Here is a 13,220-nt window from a genome sequence, read left to right as displayed (position 1 = left end):
TATCTCATCTCATTTTAATTCCCTGGCTTGGCGAAGTGTGTTGGCACAGGGGGGGAGGCGGCAGCTGAAAATAGAACGGCAAAACCATTCGGAGCTGCAAAAGGCCAGCTGCCATCAAATGCCAAATAATAGCTCAGAAAATCAAACTGCTTCACCAATCTCTCACTTTTTACCAGAAGTGGCTGATTGTTAAAATTTGACAATTCATCTGTGGAAGTAAAAATGCAATTGCCCCTTGCATTTCAAAGATTATTTTGTCAACGCTCTGCTGTAATATTTATGTTCACTGCATGGGGTATTCCATCATTTGGGCGGCACGGTAGCACAGTGGTTAGCACTGCTGCTTCACAGCTCCAGGGTCCCGGGTTCAATTCCTGGCTTGGGTCACTGTCTGTGTGGAGTTTGCACATTCTCCTCGTGTCTGCGTGGGTTTCCTCCGAGTGCTCCGGTTTCCTCCCACAGTCCAAAGATGTGCGGGTTAGGTTGATTGGCCAGGTTAAAAATTGCCCCTTAAAGTCCTGAGATGCGTAGGTTAGAGGGATTAGCGGGTAAATATGTGGGGGTAGGGCCTGGGTGGGATTGTGGTCGGTGCAGACTCGATGGGCCGAATGGCCTCCTTCTGCACTGTAGGGATTCTATGATTCATTCTATGATTTATTGTACAGGAAACCGAGTTGTGCCGAATGATGTGCAAAAGATGTGCGGGTTAGGTGGATTGGCCATGCTTAGATTAGCCCTTAGCACCCAAGGATGATCAATCTAGGTGGATTGGCCTTAAATTGCTCCTTAGTGTCCATAGATGACCAGGTTAAGTGGATTGGCCATTCTAAATTGTCCCTTAGTGTCCAAAGATGTACGGGTCAGATGGATTGCCCATGCTGAATTGCCCCTTAGTACAAAGAACAGTACAGCACAGGAAACAGGCCCTTCGGCCCTCCAAGCCTGTGCCGCTCCTTGGTCCAACTCGACCATTCGTTTGTATCCCTCCATTCCCAGGCTGCTCATGTGACTATCCAGGTAAGTCTTAAACGATGTCAGCGTGCCTGCCTCCACCACCCTACTTGGCAGCGCATTCCAGGCCCCCACCACCCTCTGTGTAAAAAACGTCCCTCTGATATCTGAGTTATACTTCGCCCCTCTCAGCTTGAGCCCGTGACCCCTCGTGATCGTCACCTCCGACCTGGGAAAAAGCTTCCCACTGTTCACCCTATCTATACCCTTCATAATCTTGTACACCTCTATTAGATCTCCCCTCATTCTCCGTCTTTCCAGGGAGAACAACCCCAGTTTACCCAATCTCTCCTCATAGCTAAGACCCTCCATACAAAATGCACTCGTGTCCAAAGTTGTGCAGTTTAGGTGGATTAGCCATGCTGAATTGTCCCTTAGTGTCCAAAGATGTGTAGGTTAGATGGATTGGCCGTGCTAAATTGCCCCTTAGAAGATAGAACAGAACATTACAGCGCAGTACAGGCCCTTCGGCCCTTGATGTTGCGCCGACCAACGCCGACCAATGTTCAAAGATGTCCACATTAGGTGGATTGGCCATGCTAACTTGCCCCTTAGTGTCCAAAGATGTGCAGGTTAGGTGGATTGGCCATGCTAACTTGCCCCTTAGTGTCCAAAGATGTGCAGGTTGGGTGGATTGGCCATGCTAAATTGCCCCTTAGTGTCCAAAGATGTGCAGGTTAGGTGGATTGGCCGTGCTAACCTGCCCCTTAGTGTCCAAAGATGTGCAGGTTAGGTGGATTGGCCGTGCTAACTTGCCCCTTAGTGTCCAAAGATGTGCAGGTTAGGTGGATTGGCCATGCTAACTTGCCCCTTAGTGTCCAAAGATGTGCAGGTTGGGTGGATTGGCCATGCTAACTTGCCCCTTAGTGTCCAAAGATGTGCAGGTTAGGCGGATTGGCCATGCTAACTTGCCCCTTAGTGTCCAAAGATGTGCAGGTTGGGTGGATTGGCCATGCTAACTTGCCCCTTAGTGTCCAAAGATGTGCAGGTTGGGTGGATTGGCCATGCTAAATTGCCCCTTAGTGTCCAAAGATGTGCAGGTTAGGTGGATTGGCCATGCTAACTTGCCCCTTAGTGTCCAAAGATGTGCAGGTTAGGTGGATTGGCCATGCTAACTTGCCCCTTAGTGTCCAAAGATGTGCAGGTTAGGTGGATTGGCCATGCTAACTTGCCCCTTAGTGTCCAAAGATGTGCAGGTTAGGGGGATTGGCCATGCTAACTTGCCCCTTAGTGTCCAAAGATGTGCGGCTTAGATGGATTGGCCATGCTAAATTGCCCCATAGTGTCCAAAGATGCCCAGGTTAAATGGATTGGCCATGCTAAATTGTCCCTCAGTGTCCAAAGATAGAAACGTAGAAAAGCTACAGCACAAACAGGCCCTTCGGCCCACAAGTTGCGCCGAACAATTTCCTTACCTTCTAGGCTCATCTATAACCCTCTATCTTACTAATCTCCATGAACCTATCCAAAAGTCTCTTAAAAGACTCAATCGAATCCGCTTCCACCACCACTACCGGCAGCCGATTCCACGCCCCCACCACCCTCTGAGTGAAAAATTTACCCCTAACATCTCCTCTATACCTGCTCCCCAGCACCCTAAACCTGTGACCTCTTGTGACAACCATTTCAGCCCTGGGTAAAAGCCTCTGAGAATCCACTCTATCAATACCTCTCAACATCTTTTACACCTCTATCAGGTCACCTCTCATCCTTCACCTCTCCAAGGAGAATAGACCTAGCTCTCTCAACCTATCCTCATAAGGCATACCACTTAATCCCGGCAACATCCTCGTAAATCTCCTCTGCACCCGTTCTATGGCTTCCACATCCTTTCTGTAATGAGGCGACCAGAACTGGGCACAGTACTCCAGGTGGGGTCTGACCAGGAGATGTGCCGGTTAGCTGGATTGGCCATGCATAAATTGCCCCTTCGTGTCCAAAATTTGCAGGTTAAGTGGATTGGCCGTGCTAAATTGCCCCTTAGTGTCCAAAGATGTGCAGGTTAGGTGGATTGGCCTTGGGAAATGTGTGCGGTTATGGGAATAGGGCAGTGGGTGGGCCTGGGTGAGATGCTCTGTGTGATAGTCAGCACAGAGTCAATGCTCCGAATGGCCTCTTTTGCACTGTAGGGATTCTGTGACATTCCATGATTATAAATCATCCGTAAGATCGCCCGATGGCTTTCATAGAATCATAGAATCATAGAAACCCTACAGTGCAGAAGGAGGCCATTCGGCCCATCGAGTCTGCACCGACCACAATCCCACCCAGGCCCTACCCCCACATATTTACCCGCTAATCCCTCTAACCTACGCATCTCAGGACTCTTAGGGGCAATTTTTAACCTGGCCAATCAACCTAACCCGCACATCTTTGGACTGTGGGAGGAAACCGGAGCACCCGGAGGAAACCCACGCAGACACAAGGAGAATGTGCAAACTCCACACAGACAGTGACCCGAGCCGGGAATCGAACCCGGGACCCTGGAGCTGTGAAGCAGCAATGCTAACCACTGTGCTACCGTGCCGCCCGCTACAAGGTGAGAGGGGGGAAAGTTTAAGTGAGATGTGCGGGGGAAGTTTTTCATGCAGAGAGTGGTGGGTGCCAAAGTGGTTAGGTGGCCAAAGATGTGCAGCATGGAAGAAGGTTCTGTGATAAGCAAAATACTGCGGATGCTGGAATCTGAAACAAAAACAGAACACTGGAAAATCTCAGCAGGTCTGGCAGCATCTGCAGGGAGAGAAAATAGAGTTAACGTTTCAATTCCATTTGACTCTTCATCAGAACTAAAAGAGAGGGAGAATGTGTTGGATATTATAGGACAAAGGGCAGTGCAGCACAGGAACAGGGCTATGCCGATCATGATGCCCTAACTAAACTAAAAAAAAACCCTTCTGCCCTTACTCGGTCCATATCCCTCTATTCCCTCCCTCTTCATGTACCCATCCAGATGCCCCTTAAATGTTGCTAATGTTCCCACTTCCACCACCTCCTCTGGCAGCGCGTTCCAGGCACCCACCACTCTCTGCGTGAAAATCTTCCCCCCGCACATCTCCCTTAAACTTTCCCCCTCTCACCTTGAACCTGTGCCCCCCCTTGTAATTGACACTTCCACCCTGGGGAAAAAGCCTCTGACTCTCCACCCTGTCTACGCCTCTCATCATTCTGTAGACCAGGTCTCCCCTCAGCCTCCGTCTTTCCAGTGAAAACAATCCCAGTTTACCCAACCTCTCCTCATAGCCAACGCCCTCGAGACCAGGCGACATCCTGGTGAACATTCTTTGCACCCTCTCCAAAGCTTCCACGTCCTCCCGGTTAGTGTGATGACCAGAACTGCACGCAATACTCCAAATGCAGCCTAACCAAGGTTTTATATAGCTGCAACATGATCCCCCAACTCTTGCACTCAGTGCCTCTGCTGATGAAAAAAGGTTAAGATGGAGGAGGAAGGTCACCGTTTAAAGTTGTTAAACTCACCGTTGACCCCTGAGGGCTGTAACATGACTAATCGGAAGATGAGACACTGCTCTTCCAGCCTGCATTGGGTTCCACTGGAGCATTGCAGCAGGCCAAGGACAGACAAGTGGGCATGGGAGCGAGGTGCTGAGTTCAAATGGTAAGCAACAGGAAAGTCGGGGTCACGCTTAAGGGCTGAGCGAAGGTATTCCGCAAAGCGGTCACCCAGTCCACAAGACCGTAAGACATAGGAGCAGAATTAGTCCATTCGGCCCATCGAGTCTGCTCCGCCATTCAATCATGGCTGATATTTTTCTCATCCCCATTCTCCTGCCTTTTCCCCATAACCCCTGATCCCCTTATTAATCAAGAACACGGGTTCGAATCCCGGCTTGAGTCACTGTCTGTGTGGAGTCGGCACATTCTCCCCCCATGTCTGTGTGGATTTCCTCTGGTTGCTCTGGTTTCCTCCCACAGTCCGAAAAGTGTGTAGGTTAGGGGGATTGTCCATGCTAAATTGCCCCTTAGTGTCCAAAGATGTGCGGGTTAGGTGGATTGGCCATGCTAAACTGCCCCTTAGTGTCCAAAGATGTGTAGGTTAGGTGGATTGGCCATGCTCAATTGCCCCTTAGTGTCCAAAGATGTGTAGGTTAGGTGGATTGGCCATGCTCAATTGCCCCTTAGTGTCCAAAGATGTGTAGGTTAGGTGGATTGGCCATGCTAAATTGCTCCTTAGGTGGCCAAAGATGTGCAGGTTAGGTGGATTGGCCATGCTAAATTGCTCCTTAGGTGGCCAAAGATGTGCAGGTTAGGTGGATTGGCCATGCTAAATTGTCCCTTAGTGTCAGGGAGATTAGCAGGGTAAATACGTGGAGTTACGGGAATAGGGCCTGGGTGGGTATGTGGTCGATGCAGACTTGATGGGCTGCATGGCCTCCTCCTGCACTATAGGGCCTCTACGATTCAATGATTCTATGGCAGCCGGGAGGTCATAAGACCGTAAGACATAGGAGCAGAATTAGGCCATTCGGCCCATCGAATCTGCTCCGCCATTCAATCATGGCTGATATTTTTCTCATCCCCATTCTCCTGCCTTTTCCCCGTAACCCCTGATCCCCTTATTAATCAAGAACCTATCTATCTCTGTCTTAAAGACACTCAATGACCCGGCCTCCACAGCCTTCTGCGGCAAAGAGTTCCACAGATTCACCACTCTCTGGCTGAAGAAATTCCTCCTCTTCTCTGTTTTAAAGGATCGTCCCTTTAGCCTGAGGTTGTGCCCTCTGGTTCTAGTTTTTCCTACTCGTGGAAACATCCTCTCCATGTCCACTCTATCCAGGCCTCGCAGTGTCCTGTAAGTTTCAATAAGATCCCCCCCCTCACCCTTCTCAACTCCAACGAGTACAGACCCAGAGTCCTCAACCGTTCCTCATACGACAAGCTATTCATTCCAGGGATCATTCTTGTGAACCTCCCCTGGACCCTTTCCAAGGCCAGCACATCCTTCCTTAGATACGACGGCCCAAAACTGCTCACAACACTCCAAATGGGGTCTGACCAGAGACTCATACAGCCTCAGAAGTACATCCCTGCTATTGTATTCGAGCCCTCTCAAGATGAGTGTTTAAGTCTGCGTTTACTTCCAGTCGGTGCTGAGTTTAGGGATGTACGGCGGGGATGCAATTGAGGTGGTACAATTGGCCACAGTATCCATGGATTCAGGGAGAGAATCATCCATTCCAGATTGGGGACGGGTGGGGGATATGGAGTCAGTAGAAAATTGTGTATCGGGGCTGGCACGCCCAATGAAATCAACCAGTGCAGCGGTTCTGTTGCAATGCTTTCTGATTGCTGATCAGGCCAGGGCTGGGTTTTGGAAACTAATCGAGAGCTTCACGTTTTTAGATGTCCAGATCACCAACAACCTGTCCTGGTTCCCCCCACGCCGACACTATAGTTAAGAAAGCCCCACCAACGCCTCTACTTTCTCAGAAGACTAAGGAAACTTGGCATGTCAGCTACGACTCTCACCAACTTTTACAGATGCACCATAGAAAGCATTCTTTCTGGTTGTATCACAGCTTGGTATGGGCTCCTGCTCTGCCCAAGACCGCAAGGAACTACAAAAGGTCGTGAATGTAGCCCAATCCATCACGCAAACCAGCCTCCCATCCATTGACTCTGTCTACACTTCCCGCTGCCTCGGGAAAGCAGCCAGCATAATTAAGGACACCCCGCACCCCAGACATTCTCTCTTCCACCTTCTTCCGTCGGGAAAAAGATCCAAAAGTCTGAGGACACATACTAACTGACTCAAGAACAGCTTCTTCAAAATCTACTGCTGACCATGAAGCCATTATCGATTGTCGGAAAAACCCATCTGGTTCACTAATGTCCTTTAGGGAAGGAAATCTGTCGTCCTTCCTCAGTCTGGCCTACATGTGACTCCAGAGCCACAGCAATGTGGTTGACTTGCAACTGCCCTCCAAGGGCAACGAGGGATGGGCAATAATGGGCAGTAGATTCTTAGTTCCAGATTTTTTTTATTGAATTCAAATTCCACCATCTGCCGTGGTGGGATTCGAACCCGGGTCCCCCAGAACATTAACTGAGTTTCTGGATTTGATTTGATTCTATTTATTATTGTCACATGTATTAAGATACAGTGAAAAGTATTGTTTCTTGCACGCTATACAGACAAAACATACCATTCATAGAGAAGGAAACGAGAGAGTGCAGAATGTAGTATTACAGTCATAGTTAGGGTGTAGAGAAAGATCAACTCAATGCAAGGTAATCATAGAAACCCTACAGTGCAGAAGGAGGCATTCGGCCCATCGCGTCTGCACCAACCACAATCCCACCCAGGCCCTATCTCCATATCCCTACATATTTACCCGCGAATCCTCTAACCTACACATCTCAGGACACTCAGGGGCAATTTTAGCATAGCCAATCAACCTAACCCGCACATCTTTGGACTGTGGGAGGAAACCGGAGCACCCGGAGGAAACCCACGCAGACACGATGAGAATGTGCAAACTCCACACAGACAGTGACCCAAGCCAGGAATCGAACCCGGGTCCCTGGAGCTGTGAAGCAGCAGTGCTAACCACTGTGCTACCGTGCCGTCCCTTACTCAGTGAATTTTGAATGGACTCAGTAAGTCCATTCAAAAGTCTGACAGCAGCAGGGAAGAAGTTGTTCTTGAGTCGGTTGGTACGTGACCTCAGACTTTTGTATCTTTTTCCCAACGGTGGAAGTGAGAATGTCCGGGGTGCATGGGGTCCTTAATTATGCTGGCTGCTTTGCCGAGGCAGCGGGAAGTGTAGACAGAGCCAATGGATGGGAGACTGGTTTGCGTGATGGATTGGGCTACATTCACCACCTTTTGTAGTTCCTTGCGGTCTTGGGCAGAGCAGGAGTCATACCAAGCTGTGATACAACCAGAAAGAATGCTTTCTATGGTGCATCTGTAAAAGTTGGTGAGAGTCGTAGCTGACATGTCAAATTTCCTTAGTCTTCTGAGAAAGTAGAGGCGTTGGTGGGCTTTCTTAACGATAGTGTCAGGATGGGGGGACCAGGACAGGTTGTTAGTCATCTGGACACCTAAAAACTTGAAGCTCTCGACCATTTCTACTTCATCCCCGTTGATGTGGACAGGGGCATGCTCTCCTTTACACTTCCTGAAGTCGACGACAATCTCTTTCATTTTGTTGGCATTGAGGGAGAGATTATTGTTGCTGCACCAGTTCACCAGATTCTCTATCTCATTCCTGTACTCTATCTCGTCATTGTTTGAGATCCGACCCACTACGGTGGTGTCATCAGCAAACTTGAAAATCGAATTGGAGGGGAATTTGGCCGCACAGTCATAGGTGTATAAGGAGTATAGCAGGGGGCTGAGAACACAGCCTTGTGGGGCACTGGTGTTGAGGATGATCGCGGAGGAGGTGTTGTTGCCTATCCTTACTGATTGTGGTCTGTGAGTTAGGAAGTTCAGGATCCAGTCGCAGAGGGAGGTGCCGAGGCCCAGGCCATGGAGTTTGGAGATGGGTTTTGTGGGAATAATAGTGTTGAAGGCTGAGCTGGAGTCTACATAGGTGTCCTTGTTATCTAGGTGTTCCAGAGTTGAGTGCAAGGCCAGGGAGATGGCATCTGCTGTGGACCTGTTGCGGCGGTAGGCAAACTGTAGTGGGTCCAGGAGGCTGAAATTGGTTCGTACCATGACAAACCTTTCGAAGCACTTCATAATGATGGATGTCAGGGCCACCGGCCGATAGCCATTAAGGCAAGCTGCTTGGTTTTTCCTCGGTACCGGCATGATGGTCATCTTCTTGAAGCAGATAGGGACCACAGATTGTTGTAAAGAGAGGCTGAAGATGTCTGTGAATACTCCCGCCAGCTGATCCACGCAGGATCTGCGTGCACGTCCGGGCCAGTCGCTTTCCGTGGGTTGACCTTCAAGAAAGCTGCTGTGACATCTGCAATGGTGACCCCAGATACAGGTTCATCCAGGGCTTCCAGGGTGGAGGGCATGCTCTCGCTGACCTCTTGCTCAAAGCGGGTGTAGAATGCATTGAGCTCATCAGGGAGGGGTGCGTTGGAGCCGGCGATTTTACATGCCTTCATCTTGTAGCCTGTTATGTCTGGTAGACCTTGCCATAGTCGGCGGGGGTCAGTGGTCGATGATCCCTGGAATGAAGAGCTTGTCGTTTGGGGAACGGTTGAGGGCTCTGGGTCTGTACTCGTTGGAGTTCAGAAGGATGACGGAGGGATCTTATTGAAACTCACAAGATATTGTGAAGCCTGGATAGAGTGGACGTGGAGAGGATGTTTCCACTCGTAGGAAAAACTAGAACCGGAGGGCGCAACCTCAGGCTAAAGGGACGATCCTTTAAAACAGAGAAGAGGAGGAATTTCTTCAGCCAGAGAGTGGTGAATCTGTGGAACTCTTTGCCGCAGAAGGCTGTGGAGGCCGGGTCATTGAGTGTCTTTAAGACAGAGATAGATAGGTTCTTGATTAATAAGGGGATCAGGGGTTATGGGGAAAAGGCAGGAGAATGGAGATGAGAAAAATATCAGCCATGATTGAATGGCGGAGCAGACTCGATGGGCCGAGTGGCCTCATTCTGCTCCTATGTCTTATGGCCTTATGATTATAATATTCATTCGTACATTTTAATGTGATTAGTGAACCCGGGTGCAATCGTTTGGCTCACTTGCCTTACCTGCCTTGACGGTGGCCATTGCGGCTCTCCCCCCCCCCCCTTGGTGGGCAGGATGGGCAGTGCCCCTTTGGCAGTGCCCCTTTGGCAGTGCCAGCCTGGCACCTTGGCACTGCCCACCGAGCACCCTGGCAGTGCCCACCAGGCACCCTGGCTCTGCCAGCTTGGCACTGCCGATCGGACAGTGCCAAGGAGGCAGAGGGCGCGGGGCCTGAGGTGAACGGGAAGCAACCCATGGGGAGCTGTGCATTGGGGATCGCTGAGGTGGCAATCAACTGGGGGTTGAATGGGGGTCTACGGGGGTGGTACTCGGCCAGGGAGGGGGCGGGGCTGTGATAGGTTCGGGGTCGGGGTGACAGTTTGATTCGATTTGATTTATTATTGTCACATGTATTGGGATACAGTGAAAAGTATTGTTTCTTGCGCGCTATACAGACAAAGCATACCGTTCATAGAGAAGGAAAGGAGAGAGTGCAGAATGTAGTGTTGCAGTCATAGCTAGTTTATTTGCTACCAAATAAACCTGTTGGACTTTAACCTGGTGTTGTGAGACTTCTTACTAGCCTCACAGTGCCAGGGACCAGGGTTCGATTCCCGGCACCCGCCAACCCTGGTGTCTGCGTGTGTTTCCTCCGGGTCCTCCGGTTTCCTCCAACAGTCCGAAAGACGCGCTGGTTAGGGTGCTAAATTCTCCCTCAGTGTAACCCGAACAGGCGCCGGAGTGTGTGGGCGACTAGGGGATTTTCGCAGTAACTTCATTGCAGTGTTAATGTAAGCTTTACTTGTGACTAATAAATAAGCTTTTTATACCCCACCTTCCCCCTCCTCCCCCCATGGCGTCACTTGGCCCTGCCAGTCCTGGAGGCCCAGATGCGTCTGTCTCAGGGTCTGCGATCCCTCAGCCCTGGCCCTCTGAGACTGTGCCAAGATTTGGAGCTCCTCTGGGGGGCTGCAACTCCATAAAACTTACCTCCTTACTCCTCCTGTTCAACGCCAACTCCCGACTTTTACATCGCAGTTGTAAACCGGGCCAGAGTGACATCACGCCAGAGAGGTGGGAGATGCTAAAGAGGGCGGGGATTGTTGTCACGGACCCACCAATCAGATGCTAATGTCTGTAAACGCATGCAAATGTCCGTTGGGCTAACTTTCAGTCTCGTTCTGTCGACGCAGTTGGGGCAGGAGCGAAAATCCTGCGGATCGGCCGACGCAAGAATCTCCCGGCCCACTGCGCTGCTTTTTGTAGCAATATGACTTAGATAGATAGATAGATACCCTACAGTGCAGAAAGAGGCCCTTCGGCCCATCGAGTCTGCACCGACCACAATCCCACCCAGGCCCTATCCCCATATCCCACCCACTAATCCCTCTAACCTAGACATCTCAGGACTCGAAGGGGCAATTTTAGCATGACCAATCAACCTAACCTGCACATCTTTGGACGGTGGGAGGAAACCGGAGCACCCGGAGGAAACCCACGCAGACACGAGGAGAATGTGCAAACTCCACACAGACAGTGACCCAAGCCAGGAATCGAACCCAGGTCCCTGGAGCTGTGAAGCAGCAGTGCTAACCACTGTGCTACCGTGCCGCCCTTGCCAATTTTTAAACTCAATACCCCGGCCGATGAAGGCAAGCATGCCGTATGCCTTCTTGACTACCTCCTCCACCTGCGTTGCCACTTTCAGTGACCTGTGTACCTGTACACCCAGATCCCTCTGCATATCGGTACTCTTAAGGGTTCTGCCATTTACTGTATATTTCCTATCTATATTAGACCTTCCAAAATGCATTACCTCACATTTGTCCGGATTAAACTCCATTTGCCATCTCTCCGCCCAAGTCTCCAACCGATCTATATCCTGCTGTATCCTCTGATGGTCCTCATCGCTATCCGCAAATCCACCAACCTTTGTATCATCCGCAAACTTACTGATCAAACCAGATACATTTTCCTCCAAATCATTTATATATATATATATATATATATATATATATTACAAACAGCAAAGGTCCCAGCACTGATCCTTGAGGATCATCCACAAGAAATGTGGTTGACCCTTAACTACCCTCTGCAATGCTCTAGCAAGCCATTCCTTTCAAGGGCAATTAGGGACAGCCATCGTTAAAGTTTTCTTATTCGTGTCACAAGTAGGCTTACATTAACACTGCAATGAGGTTACGGGGGAACAGGGCACAGTGTGTTAGCACTGCTGCCTCACAGCGCCAGGGATCCGGGTTCGATTCCCAGCTTGGGTCACTGTCTGTGCGGAGTTTGCACATTCTCCCCCGTGTCTGCGTAGGTTTCCTCCAGGTGCTCCGGTTTCCTCCAACAGTGCAAAGTTGTGCAGTTTAGGTGGATTGGCCAAGTTAAATTGCCCCTTAATATCCAAAGATGTGCAGGTTAGGTGGATTGGCCATGGTAAATTGTCCCTTGGTGTCCAAACATGTGCAGGTTAGGTGGATTGGCCATGCTAAATTGCCCCTTAGTATCCAAAGATGTGCAGGTTAGGTGGATTGGCCATGCTAAATTGACCCTTAGTGTTTAAAGATGTGCAGGTTAGGTGGATTGGCCATGCTAAATTGCCCCTTAGTGTCCAAAGATGTGCAGGTTAGGTGGATTGGCCATGCTAAATTGCCCCTTAGTGTCCAAAGATGTGCAGATTAGGTGGATTGGCCATGCTAAATTGCCCCTTAGTGTCCAAAGATGTGCAGATTAGGTGGATTGGCCATGCTAAATTGCCCCTTAGTGTCCAAAGATGTGCAGGTTAGGTGGATTGGCTATGGTAAATAGTCCGAGTGTCCAAAAATGTGCAGGTTAGGTAAATTGGCCATGCTAAATTGTCCCTTGGTGTCCAAAAATGTGCATGTTCGGTGTATTGGCCTTGCTAAATTGCCCCTTAATATCCAAAGATGTGCTGGTTAGGTGGATTGGCCATGCTAAATTGCCCCTTAGTATTCAAAGATGTGCAGGTTAGGTGGATTGGCCAGGCTAAATTGACCCTTAGTGTCCAAAGATGTGCAGGTTAGGTGGATTGGCCATGCTAAATTGCCCCTGAGTGTCAGGGGGATTAGCAGGGTAAATATGCGGGGTTATGGGAATAGGGCCTGGGTGGGATTGTGGTCAGTGAAGATTCGATAGGCCGAATGGCCTCCTTCTGCACTGTAGGGATTCTATGTGCTGGGCCATGTCCTATAATCTGTGTGGTGCCCATATCCTATGAATAAATAAATTGTGGGGGGAGAAAGGCCGCAGTGTGCCTCAGCGTATGTCACTGATTCTGCAATATTGCCCCACTGCCCTTTTTTACTGTAGGCCACTCGCGGGTGGGATCCAATGCATTGGATTTTCAAATGTCAACCTGCAGATGGTGCCACAGACTGTACATCTGTAATGGGAGACCGGTAATACTGTAACCTAATAATCACTGCTGGGCACAAACCTCAATAATTGCAGATTGTTCCTGTGTTTCATGCCACCGGTTATAGTTAGTCTTGAAGTCTTCTGCGGCAAACAATTTGTAT

At 49.8% G+C, this 13,220-nt stretch overlaps 1 protein-coding gene across 2 annotated transcripts in view; it reads left to right on the top strand.

Moving 5' to 3' along the window:
- LOC144481807 (acylphosphatase-2-like) overlaps positions 1 to 13,220 on the top strand; it is a 77,118-nt gene that overhangs the window by 209 nt on the left and 63,689 nt on the right. The window lies entirely within an intron of this gene.

Source organism: Mustelus asterias, chromosome 33, assembly GCF_964213995.1.
Source record: "Mustelus asterias chromosome 33, sMusAst1.hap1.1, whole genome shotgun sequence".
Lineage (NCBI taxonomy): Eukaryota > Metazoa > Chordata > Chondrichthyes > Carcharhiniformes > Triakidae > Mustelus > Mustelus asterias.
The sequence above is the reverse complement of the archived record's forward strand: the minus strand, read 5'-3'. Positions and strand labels throughout refer to the sequence as shown.